Raw genomic sequence first — 12,923 nt, 5'->3', positions numbered from 1 at the left:
ACATGAACAAACTACAAAACAATAAACGTGGCAAAACCGAAACAGCCCTATCTGGTGCAGCAAACACAAAGACAGGAAAGAATCACCCACAAAATATCCAAAGACTATGACTGCCTAAATATGGTTCCCAATCAGAGACAACAATAAACTCCTGCCTCTGATCGAGAACCAATCTAGGCAACCATAGACTTACCTAGACACCTAAACTGAACACAACCCCATAAATCTACAAAAAACCCTAGACAAGACAAAACACATAAATCACCCATATCACACCCTGGCCTAACCAAAACAATAAAGAAAACAAAGATAACTAAGGCCAGGGCGTGACACCTACCTTCAAACTCAGTGCCACTTTGCTTGACATCATGGGAAAATCAAAATAAATCATCCAAGACCTCAGAAATAAAATTGTAGACCTCCACAAGTCTGGTTCATCCTTGGGAGCAATTTCCAAACACCTGAATGTACCACGTTCATCTGTACACACAATAGTACGCAAGTATAAACACCATGGGACCAAGCAGCCGTCATACCGCTCAGGAACGAGGCACGTCCCTATCTCCTAGAGATGAACATATTTTGGTGCAAAAGTGCAAATCAATCCCAGAACAACAGCAAAGGACCTTGTGAAGATGCTTGAGGAAACAGGTACAAAAGTATCTATATCCACAGTAAAACAAATCTTATATCGACACAACCTGAAAGGCCGCTCAACAAGGAAAAAGCCACTGCTCCAAAACCGTCATAAAAAAGCCAGTTCGCAACTGCATGTTGGGACAAAGATCATACTTTGTGCAGAAATGTCTTCTGGTCTGATGAAACAAAAATAGAAATGTTTGGCCATAATGACCATTGTTATTTTTGCAAGCTGAAGAACACCATCCCAACTGTGAAGCACAGGGGTGGCAGCATCATGTTGTGGAAGTGCTTTGCTGCAGGAGGGACTGGTGCACTTCACAAAATAGATGACATCATGAGGTAGGAAAATTATGTGGATTTTTTGAAGCAACACCTCAAGACATCAGTCAGGAAGTTAAAGCTTGGTTGCAAATGGGTCTTCCAAATGGACAATGACTCCAAGCATACTTCAAAATGGCTTAAGGACAACAAAGTCAAGGGATTGGAGTGGCCATCACAAAGCCCTGACCTCAATCCTGTAGAACATTTGTGGGCAGAACTGCAAAGGTGTGTGCGAGCAAGGAGGCCTACAAACCTGCCTCCATTACACCAGCTCTGTCGGGAGGTTTCAGCCAAAATTCACCCAACTTATTGTGGGAAGCTTGTGGAAGGCTACTCGAAACGTTTGACGAAAGTTAAACAATTTGAAGGCAATGCTACTAAATACTAATTGAGTGTCTGTAAACTTCTGACCCACTGGGAATGTGATGAAAGAAATAAAAGCTGAAATTAATAATTCTCTCTGCAATTATTCTGACATTTCCCATTCTTAAAATAAAGTGGTGATCCTAACTGACCTTAGACAGGGAATTTTTACAAGGATTAAATGTCAAGAATTCTGAAACTGAATTAAAATGTATTTGGCTAAAGTGTATGTAAACTTCCGATTTCAACTGTATTTGTTGTAATGTCAGTTGAGTTGACTCAACAGATCACAATAATTGAAGGGTACACTTCCTGCTTTTCCTTCCTGGCATGGGTACACTCAAAATGGCTGCCAGTCCACGCATTATGCCATCATTGACTTGAATTGGGACATCAGTTTTATTAATTTTATTTATCTGCATCAGAAGCACAATAGTGTGCTACTGTGTTCTGGATGTAGAACTTGCTACTACTTAGATTTTAGAATGTTTTGGCCACGCATTCTAAGTAGTATGGTGGTTGTGGACAGTGGATATTGACGTACAGGTACATCCAAAGCCATGCATTTAAATTGCTCTCGGTACACCCTTTGCACTGTAGAGGACATTAACAAATTGTGTCTCATTACTTCCATATATAACAACTTGTCTCTGTCCAGTTGTGTTGTGCTGTCTGGAGAGTTTCTATTTCCCCTGAGGTACGGCCTTTGACTCAGGGATGATAATAGTCATTGATTGGCCCGTAATGCAGCGACTGCAGACCTTTAAGTTCCTTAACACCAGTAATGTAATTACTAACTTCCAAAATGCAATGTTAAAAAAAAAACACGCAATCACTGCGACACACTACAGGTGTGGCCTGTAGTATACCAGACCTGCTGTAGCCACACACACGCGCTTCATCGTTTATATTCCCCATTATCAAGTCAGTGTCCGCCCTGAGATTGGAAGGTTGGGGGTTGATCCCCGGTCGAATCATCCCAAAGCCTCTTTTGTACACTTGTGGTGTTCCCGGTCATGACCGGCCATTAGAAATGAATAGGTGAGACTACAATTAGTGTATAAAATTGAGTTCAGGCACATACCGTTCCTCTCCAAGAGTCCCACATGCATGTGTTGTATGAGCACACACACACACACACACACACACACACACACCGTACTCCCCTTATTGGCTTCCATTGGCAACCCCCACAGGAACCTTTCCCCTTTAGAATCTTTCCTCCACGGGAACCACACATGTTGGCATTCTCACAAACAATAGCAACATTGTTTCAATAATATATAGAACTTTTCTCGCAGCTCTGGTATACTGTATAAAGCTTTTTTGAGGCCTTGCTCACAATTTGTTTTGTGGCAGCACAATGACCAAACTATATACTGTATGTGAGGCTCTTGATCATATCTTTGATCATGACACTGGTGAGGAGGAGAGAGTCCTTGTTAAACTTTGACACAAAGTAATCTGTGATAAATAGCACAATGTGTTTCATCTGAGTATTTGTTATTGTCAAAATAATCCATACATTATGCTTTTTTTGAACTCAAAAATGAGTTGTATGAGCTCAGGTCAATGAGGCCTACAGGCCATAGATAGCAAATAGAAGTTCAAAACTTGTAATGTTCACAATAACGTACGTTGACAAAAAGATCTAACACAACATTAGGTGATAATATATGTATTATTATGGATTTATAATCAGCTATAATGGGGTGGTCATTTTGAACCTGGATCACAGAATTAACATGAAACGAACACAACAGGAGGGTTAAGTTCATATAAACTCTACAACCCTATAAAAGAACAGCTTAGATGGAATTGTACTGTGAGTGGCCTAAGTTAGCCTCTACTATGACCCCTTGAAGTATCCCAAAAATGATTCGATGGAAAATGATTAATTATTAATAGCCTTACTGCTATTAGCCCATACAAAAGCATTGAATAACAGATTCACAACATTGAACAACAGTCCCCCTCCAAAAAAATCGAAAGGAAATTTGTTCTGAAGTGTCTGTCCATTATCTGAGACATCTAGAAATATCAGGAAACATTTGTATTTATTTATTTACATGTATTTAACCCCTTACACACCACTCTAGCTCTGTCACCATTCACCGCGGATTGAGACGCAGCCCATGCAAAAAACCCAGATATCTCTATCTTAAACTGACAGATTTTTATGGGGATTTTTTATTATTATGCTAATTAGATTTGCGCGAGGGCGTCGACATCGACTCTAGGGTTTTTAAAAATACTAATTGAACCCAGGTCTGGTTGTCCCTGCCACTCACTCACCCCTCTCTCTCCTCTCTTCCTTTTCCTCTGACCCCCTTCTGCAATCTAGGGAGCAGAGAGGGCTTGCAACAGGTCCCTGCTCTGCCCTGCACGTTCACTCAAGTGTACATAAATCAGCATAAGAGAGCTGGTTCCACATGGACACAATAGCATACATTTAGTTAGTTTGTATTTAAAACATATATATTTTTATTTTGAAGTGTTTTTGGATCTGGGATAAATATGCTGATAAGGAAAAAAGTTTGATTTCAATCCTCTTGAGTCAGTTTCAATCTGTAGCACTTGCCACACATTTAAGTGCTTTAAAATAATAATCATGGGTGTAAATAGGGGAGACCTGGTTCTCCAAGGGAGGGAAATCATTTTGACAGGTGAATTCGAAATTTTACATTAGTGGATTCCCACAGTGACTTTTTCCAATTACACCCCTGCTAATAATCAGTAGAATGTTGCTGACTCTCTCATGGATGATGCCCATCATCTGCCCAATGTCTCACCACTACGCTGGTTGTAGTCTAGGCAGGTTTGTGCATATACCCAAGTAGCACATTTAATACCATAACACATGATTCAATACTTCATAATACCTTATTCAGTAGAAAATGATATAGACGCCCTGTGTCACTGCAGTGCATATATTTACCAAATATTATAAAGCACTGACTCAGTCCTCGTGCTTAATTTGTTGTGTCACTACAGACATGAAAATCAAGCTGCGGGCGACCCAAATTCTTAAATCGACAGACTTGACTTGGTAGTCCACAAAAATAGTAATAAATGCAACAACAATATCGAACCGAGCTCACAGAATAAGCATGCTTTGTCTCATGTTGGTTGGAGTCACGATAATGTAGGTAGGGAAACTTTCCCAGCTGCAGGTGCCGCAGATGTTTAAACTTCCATGCTAGGAAAACATCAGCACTAGCGAGTGGACAGCTTCCTGTTTGCGTCCAAATTGGCACCATATTATTATTATTATTATTATCCTGTCTGTCTGTCTGTTCGCTGCCCAGGAAACATGTTCATGTGTTGCAACACTGGCAAAGGCTGGATTACTTTTTGCGGTGACCTAATCATCTAGTCTATCAAACAGCTTAGAGTCAGATTTAGACCAGCACTGTTGACTGAATAGGCCCCTGAGTCGCTTATTGATCTCAGAAAGCTGTGAACAACATGTTCACATCTTATATCACACGTTTATCATTAGGCTATCATAATCAACATCATTTGTTTATAAGCCTATTGTCCATTCATGTAGACCTACTAAAATGTGGAATTAGAAAGGAATATTTATGGAAAACATTGGTCAGAATGCACAACATAGCCCAGCTAAGTAGGCTACTTAATCTACTTAATGGGTTGCTTATAATGTAGGTTACTGTTTCACCAGCTGCTGGGGTGGTGCCACAAGTAGCATGTTATGACACAAAGCCTGCCAGTGTAATTAAAATAACCAGATCATAATATAATATGAGAGGATTGAATCAGCCTCACTCTCTCTCTCTCTTTCTCTCTCTTTGACTATCTCTCTCTCTCTCTCTCTCTCTCTCTCTCTCTCTCTCTCTCTGTATCACCCCTGCCTTCGTGGTTTAATTTGACGTTTCAACATCCCATCTATCCCTTAATGTGCGTTTTCTATTTAAATTCCTGTCGTCGTCACCCTGCTGTCCCGGAAGTCTGCGGTGTCTTATCCTGTCACTCACATTGACAGGCAGCCAGGCAGAGGCAGGCAGGGAGGAAAGGGGCTCTGTGTGGGTGGGTGGGGGTGGGGGGTGGGTGCGTGTGTTTGAGAGAGGCAGGAAACCATGCAGCGAGCGAGCAGCGATCTCTCTCTTTACCCTGCTAGTGTCCTTGCCCGCTCAACCCAGCCTGACAGCCTCAGCGCCTCACATGGCCCTCTGGCTCATACATATGGAGGAGGATAGGGAGAGGAGAGGAATAACAACCACAGAAAGTGTGTGTGTGTGTGTGTGTGGGTACCATATATTTTTCTTCCTGAATATGTGACAGGCAGCCCACATACGTACACACAACAATGTGCACACACGTCTGGCTCTAACACCAATATATCCTCCTTACTTCCTCTAGCCCTCAATCCCTCAGTTCTTCTTCCTGATAATAGGCTCGACTGTCTGACCAAGGGACCCCACATCAGGTAGGACCTCCTACATCTTATTTGTTTATTTCTCTGAAGATTAAACACGTTACCTGTGCATTTTATGACCAATTGTTTCTGCATCTTGGTTGTTTAGCAATATCTTAAAACACAATCACTATTTAGTAATCAGCACTGTGGTCATTCCTATTTTGATACAGTATTTGGACACCGAAGTCATCCCTTTGTTCTAGTAAACTCTTTGGTCTTTGGTCATTATTGGGCCACATGATAGAGAGCAGAGGGACGTGCTGGCCTGGCCATCAGTCTGTATGTATTTGTGTTTGACCATGCAATAGGGAGGAATAGACACTCAGTCATTCACTATGAAAACTGAACAGCGAGTGAACGGTCACAATATGAAGAGTTTATTTATAAAATGCTATATTTTTTTTAGCTGAAATTCTTACTTCTGAGTACCTTCATGTGTGTTAAATATTACATTTTTTTTTATTCATAGATTTTAGATGTGTATGAAAATGGAAATTCTTTGCAAAACAATGCACGAATGGAATGTTCGTATTATGTGTATTTGACTCACTTGTCTCCCTCTCAATCTTAAGATGAATGCTCTACTGTAAGTCGCTCTGGATAAGAGCATCTGCTAAATGACTAAAATGTCAAATCTAAATGTTTTGCTTATAGGTCTCATTATACAGTATTGAATTATTTAAGAAACAAATAACAATAATAGTGATGTCTCAAATGTAACATTTTTACATTTCTTTTATAAGCAATTTGGTTATTAGTTTCAATGAGTTTTGTGAAACCTAGCCGTCTCAAATCAAATCAAATCGTATAGTTCACACACACATGGTCACTACTACCTATTTGTCTGCGAGTGAGGCGGATATATAGCATTTAGAAGAAAAAAAAGATATTTAAAAAAAAATCTGAAATGAAACCATCAAGCGTATTGAACAACTCCATGCCTGTGATTAGATAGTGGAACAAAAAAAATTGTTGAAACAATAAAAGCTAACTTACCAACATTTCTGAAAAGGATTTGTAGCGTTTTGGAATGAAACTCTTCATATAGAAAGTAGGGGGATGTGCCAGCCTGGCTATCGTTGTCTAGATTCACTAGAGTGTCTTTGCTTGAGTATGACTGTGCAGAACAATGGGAACCAGACTTAGTTACTGTAATGAATAAATTAAGTCTGCCATGAACGGTCTGTCTTAACCCCATATATATATCTCTCTCTCTCGCTCTCTCTCTCTCTCGCCCTCCTATCCTCCACCTATTCTCTCCAGTTGGAACCGAAAGAACAACCCAGACCCTTGGAGCACATACGGTCCACACTATCAGTACAAGGTAAATATCCTACCCTCCTCTTCACACCCACAATAGCACTACACCTCAAGGCTACAGTACATCCCAAATGGCACCGTACTCCTTACATAGTGCCTACTTTTGACCAAAGCCTTATAGGCCACTTGGGATGCAGCCCTAGACAGTGGCACTACACAACTACACTGATTACCTTAGTGGCCAAAGCAATCCAGACATTGAGCCCCTCTTCTTACTCTCATAACAAATTGAAGTGTCTCTATTCGCCATAACTAACACAATACATTTTGTATGGCTAGTTTCCTGAATCCACATACCTTGAATAAGGAGCATCACCTCAAACAGCTAATGTTCATATTTAACAAGAAAAACACAAATTGAATGGACAACAACTGAACAGAAACCCCAAAGGATGGTCTGACTGGCTGCATGTTATTCCAACAGAAACTGTTTGAGTGGGTTTTTCAAGGCTGTAGCTTTGTGTGTCTGTGCTTCCGTGCGTGTGTGCATTTGTATGTGTGTGTGTGTGTCAGCCTTAGTGCCATAGTGAAAGTCATGCCCGATGAAAGGTCACAACACACGCCATGTTTAATTCTCTAAAGCAGGCAAAGGTCTCACATCCACATTCCACTTTAGTCCACCACAATAATAGTATTGAAGAGAGGATGGCGGAAGAGGAGAGGAGAGGAGGGAGACAAGGGGTTGACAGCCGACCAATCAAGGAAAATATGCAGGGTGAAAACAATCATTGGCGACGCAAAAACGTGTCGTCTGTCACGTTTCGTTGGGACGCTGTGTAGCCCTGAACAGTGCTGTTCGTGACACATGCATGGACGCATGCACACACGGTGCTGTTCATGACGTCTGCAAAGAGCAGCGTGTGTGTGTGTGTGTGTGTGTGTGTGTGTGTGTGTGTGTGTGTGTGTGTGTGTGTGTGTGTCAGGCGGCTGGGTTCATAGTGATGGATGGAACGGAATAAATGGAATGGTTTCAAATACATCACACATGTTTGATACTGCTCCATTCACTCCATGCCATTATTATGAGCAGTCTTCCCCTCACCAGCCTTCTGTGGTGTGTGTGTGTGTGTGTGTAAGCAGCCAGTTTGTATTCCCTTTCCTTAAAACACACTGATTAATGTAATTTAAGCAAAACGTATTTAAATGTATTCACTCCCTCCGCAGTTGGTGGCCGTCAATATGGACTACAAGGCTCTGAAGAAGGAGGGCCCTGACTTCTAAAGGTCCTTCAGGCAACTCCAGGAGCACCAAGTTTGGCAGGACCTCCTGTCATCCTAGTGGCAGGGTCGGGGCAGCCTGAGCCTCGGTCGGGTCCTCTGTCTGTCCCCTCTGCAGTCTCTTCAGAATGCACACCATTTCATATTAACTGTCTTTCCCGTGCACTAACCTACAGTTATAGAAGCAATTGTCTGCATGTGCACAGCAAATACTGTTATTATAACCTACCTGTCTCTTCAGACACCACCCTACAGTATACATCTCTTCATGCATAAAAACCCTAAAGAGATGTCATGTAACAGGCTCTTTCACTTTCACAACCCTACAGTTATTGTAACCTGTCTCTTCACGACCCACAACAGCACTGTTATAGATCTGTCTCTTTATTTTCACCCTAAGGTGATGTATCCTACTTCATGCACAACAGCAACCCTAAAGTGATGTATCCTTCTTCATGCACAGCAACCCTAAAGTGATGTATCCTTCTTCATGCACAGCAACCCTAAAGTGATGTATCCTTCTTCATGCACAGCAACCCTAAAGTGATGTATCCTTCTTCAGGCACAACCCTGATGTTACATAACTGTCTCTTAACGCTACCTTGAAAACAACACAATTAAACATCAGTCAAAGAAGTCTGGTTACGTTGATTTACATGGTCTGTGTATATACAGTACAATCAAGGGGGGTATACATGCCTACATGTGTTGAGTAGAGTTTGAAGGGTGTAGTGGAAGAGAATAGGAGTTGAGTACATTTAGAATTCATCAGAAAGTATTAAGTGAAAAGCAGTGTATTTTAATAACATTGGAATCACCAGTGTACAAACATTTGACTTCACAAATAAATCAGCCGAACAGAAAACATTTTGTGCTGTGAAATACAGCTGCTGAGCACTAAAATTGTAACAACAAAATACTAGTTCAATCAACGTTGTTTTAAGGAATTTCAACGTAAAAATAATGAAACGTGATGACATTGAATCAACGTAGAAAATTGTCATTAACGTAAGGGAACTTAGCATTTTTTTCACACAACTTTGAACTTTTAATCGTGGCATGGTGAAATGTTTTGTTGATTTCACATTGAATTCACGTTAGTAGACAACTCAACCAAATGTAAATCAAAACTAGATGTTTAACTGACGTCTGTGCCCAGTGGGAAGTGTTGAGGCAGCTCAATTATAAAATTTGAGTAGACAAAAAACACATTGTGAACTGATTGGTCTTCCTGACCACCACTAGAGGTAGTCGAAGATGCGTCTTGTCCACGGATATCCTTGAAGTCTAAACGAATCATGACAACAAAATCGTATGAATTTGGCCAACTTGGCGGTTTTGCCGCCCTCCTAAAAATAAATCACACCGGACAGTTGAGGTAAATATGGACAAAGATACCTCTACAATTCCTCCAGATATAAGATAATGGTCTTCGTTAGAAACCTTGTACCTACTGACACTCTGGTTGGATGCCACAGTCCAAAAAAAGATAACGCATACAGTATAGAAATAAAGATATTTATGTAGAGATATCGTACCAAATGAGAGAAAAGGGTCTCTCACATTCCCATGTCCAATGCAGCACAAAATCAAATATTTGAAAACGTTGTACAGAAAGGCCAATGACTGAAATAGCAGGAATGAGAACGGGAGAACTCTATGCCCAGCAATACTGGAAGCAGGATTCCACCGCCTGCCCACACTTCGTTCTGGACAGCGCTGTGGAGGACTGGATGGCAGGAAGCTTGGCCCCAGTGATGTACTGGGCCGTATCCACTACCCTCTGTAGCGCCTTACAGTCGGATGCCAAGCAGTTGCCATACCAGGCAGTGATGCAACCGGTCAGGATGCTCTCGATGGTGCAGCTATAAAACTTTTAGAGGATCTGTGGACCCATGCCAAATCTCCTGAGGGGGGAAAGGTGTTGTCGTGCCCTTTTCATGACTGTCTTGGTGTGTTTGGACCATGATAGTTTGTTGGTGATGTGGATACCAAAGAACTTGAAACTCTCGACCCCCTTCACTGCAGCCCTGTCGACGTTAATTGGGGCATGTCCGGCCCTCCTTTTCCTATAGACCACTATCAGCTCCTTTGTCTTGCTCACATTGAGGGAAAGGTTGTTGTCCTGGCATCACACTGCCAGGTCTCTGACCTCCCTATAGGCTGTCTCATCGTTGTCTATGATCAGGCCTACCACTGTTGTGTCGTCATCAAACTTAATGATGGTATTAGAGTCGTGCTTGGCCATGCAGTCGTGGGTGAACAGGGAGTAAAGGAGAGGACAACAGCCATTAAACTCTGAAAATGTTTTAAAGTCACCATTGGCCTCATGGTGAAATACCGGAGCAGTTTCCTTCCTCTCCGGCAATTGAGTTAGGAAGGACACCTGTATATTTTTAGTGACTAGGTGTATTGAGGCACCATCAGTCTCTCCTCAAAGGGATATTCAATGTTTGGTAAAAAATAAAAATAGCAATCCACCAATAGGTAGTTGGTATTTTATTAGGATCCCAATTAGCTGTTGCAAAAGCAGCACCTACTCTTCCTGGGTTCCACACAAAACATGAAACATGACATAATACAGAACATGAATAAACAAGAGTAGCTCAAGAACATAACTACATAAATTAAAAATGAATTTAAAAAAAGGCACACGTAGCCTACATATCAATACATACACACAAACTATCTAGGGCAAAAGGGGAGAGGCGTTGTGCCACGAGGTGTTGCTTTTATTTGTTTAAAAAAAACTGGTTTGTGTTCATTTGAACAATATGAGATGGAATTGAGTTCCATGCAATAATGGCTCTATATAATACTATACGCTTTCGTGAATTTGCTGTGGATTGGGGTACTGTGAAAAGACCCCTGGTGGCATGTCTGGCGGGGTAAGTGTGTGTGTCAGAGATGTGTGTATGTTGACAATGCAAACCATTTGGGATTTACAGCATATTAATATTTCTGAGAAAAATAAGAAGTGATGTAGTTAGTCTCTCCTCAACTCTTAGCCAATAGAGACAGGTACAGCATGTATAGTATTTACATATACAGTATCAGCCCCTCTGATTACAATGAAGAGCAAGACATGCCGCTCTGGACTGGGCCAGCTGCAGCTTAACTAGGTCTTTGCTTGCAACACTCAACCACACGACTGGACAATAATTAAGATAAGACAAAACTAGAGCCTGCAGGATTCGCTTTTTGGAGTGTGGTGTCAAAAAAGCAGAAGTCTCCCCATCTTTACAACCGTTTAATCTATATGTTTTGACAGTTTACGATCTAAGGTAACGCCAAGTAATTTAGACTCCTCAACTTGTTCAACAGGCACACCATTCATTACCAGATTCAGCTGAGGTCTAGAATTTAGGGAATGATTTGTAGCAAATACAATGCTCTTTAGTTATAGAGATGTTCAGGACCCGTTTCTTTACGATGCATCGGAAAACGTATGTGGTCTTTCTGGTTGAATCTGTGTTTGAAATTCACTGCTCAACAGAGGGACCTCACAGAGAATTGTATGTGTGGGGTGCAGAGATGAGGTAGTCCTTTAAAAAATAATGTTAAACACTATTATTGCACATGTAGTCCATGAGTCCATGTAACTTATTATGTGACTTGCTAAGCACATTTTTACTCATGAACTTACTTACACTTGCCATAAAAAAGGGTTTGAATATTTATAAACCTCAAGAGGTTTCAGCTTTTGGTTTTAAATTAATTTGAAAATGTATATACAGTGGGGCAAAAAATAATTTAGTCAGCCACCAATTGTGCAAGTTCTCCCACTTTGTAGGATTTTTAATGAATTTATTTGCAAATTATGGTGGAAAATAAGTATTTGGTCAATAATAAAAGTTTATCTCAATACTTTGTTATATACCCTTTGTTGGCAAGGACAGAGGTCAAACATTTTCTGTAAGTCTTCACAAGGTTTTCACACACTGTTGCTGGTATTTTGGCCCATTCCTCCATGCAGATCTCCTCTAGAGCAGTGATGTTTTGGGGCTGTTGCTGGGCAACATGGACTTTCAACTCCCTCCAAAGATTTTCTATGGGGTTGAGATCTGGATACTGGCTAGGCCACTCCAGGACCTTGAAATGCTTCTTACGAAGCCACTCCTTCGTGGCCCGGGCGGTGTGTTTGGGATCATTGTCATGCTGAAAGACCCAGCCACGTTTCATCTTCAATGCCCTTGCTGGTGGAAGGAGGTTTTCACTCAACATCTCACGATACATGGCCCCATTCATTCTTTCCTTTACACGAATCAGTCGTCCTGGTCCCTTTGCAGAAAAACAGCCCCAAAGCATCATGTTTCCACCCCCATGCTTCACAGTAGGTATGGTGTTCTTTGGATGCAACTCAGTATTATTTGTCCTCCAAACACAACGAGTTGAGTTTTTACCAAAAGGTTATATTTTGGTTTCATCTGACCATATGACATTCTCCCAATCTTCTTCTGCATCATCCAAATGCTCTCTAGCAAACTTCAGACGGGCCTGGACATGTACTGGCTTAAGCAGGGGGACACGTCTGGCACTGCAGGATTTGAGTCCCTGGCGGCGTAGTGTGTTACTGATGGTAGGCTTTGTTACTTTGGTCCCAGCTCTCTGCAGGTCAT

At 41.4% G+C, this 12,923-nt stretch overlaps 1 long non-coding RNA gene across 1 annotated transcript; it reads left to right on the top strand.

The window, feature by feature from the left end:
- Positions 1 to 5,415: 5,415 nt before the first annotated feature.
- Positions 5,416 to 8,940, top strand: LOC110527700 (uncharacterized). The gene is made up of 3 exons (XR_002474154.3): positions 5,416 to 5,776; positions 7,031 to 7,091; positions 8,252 to 8,940. It is a non-coding gene; the product is annotated as an uncharacterized LOC110527700 (long non-coding RNA).
- The last annotated feature ends 3,983 nt before the right edge of the window (positions 8,941 to 12,923 follow it).

This window comes from Oncorhynchus mykiss, chromosome 7, assembly GCF_057628025.1.
Source record: "Oncorhynchus mykiss isolate SJ-2025 chromosome 7, ASM5762802v1, whole genome shotgun sequence".
Taxonomy (NCBI): domain Eukaryota; kingdom Metazoa; phylum Chordata; class Actinopteri; order Salmoniformes; family Salmonidae; genus Oncorhynchus; species Oncorhynchus mykiss.
This window is presented reverse-complemented; position numbering and strand designations above follow the sequence as displayed.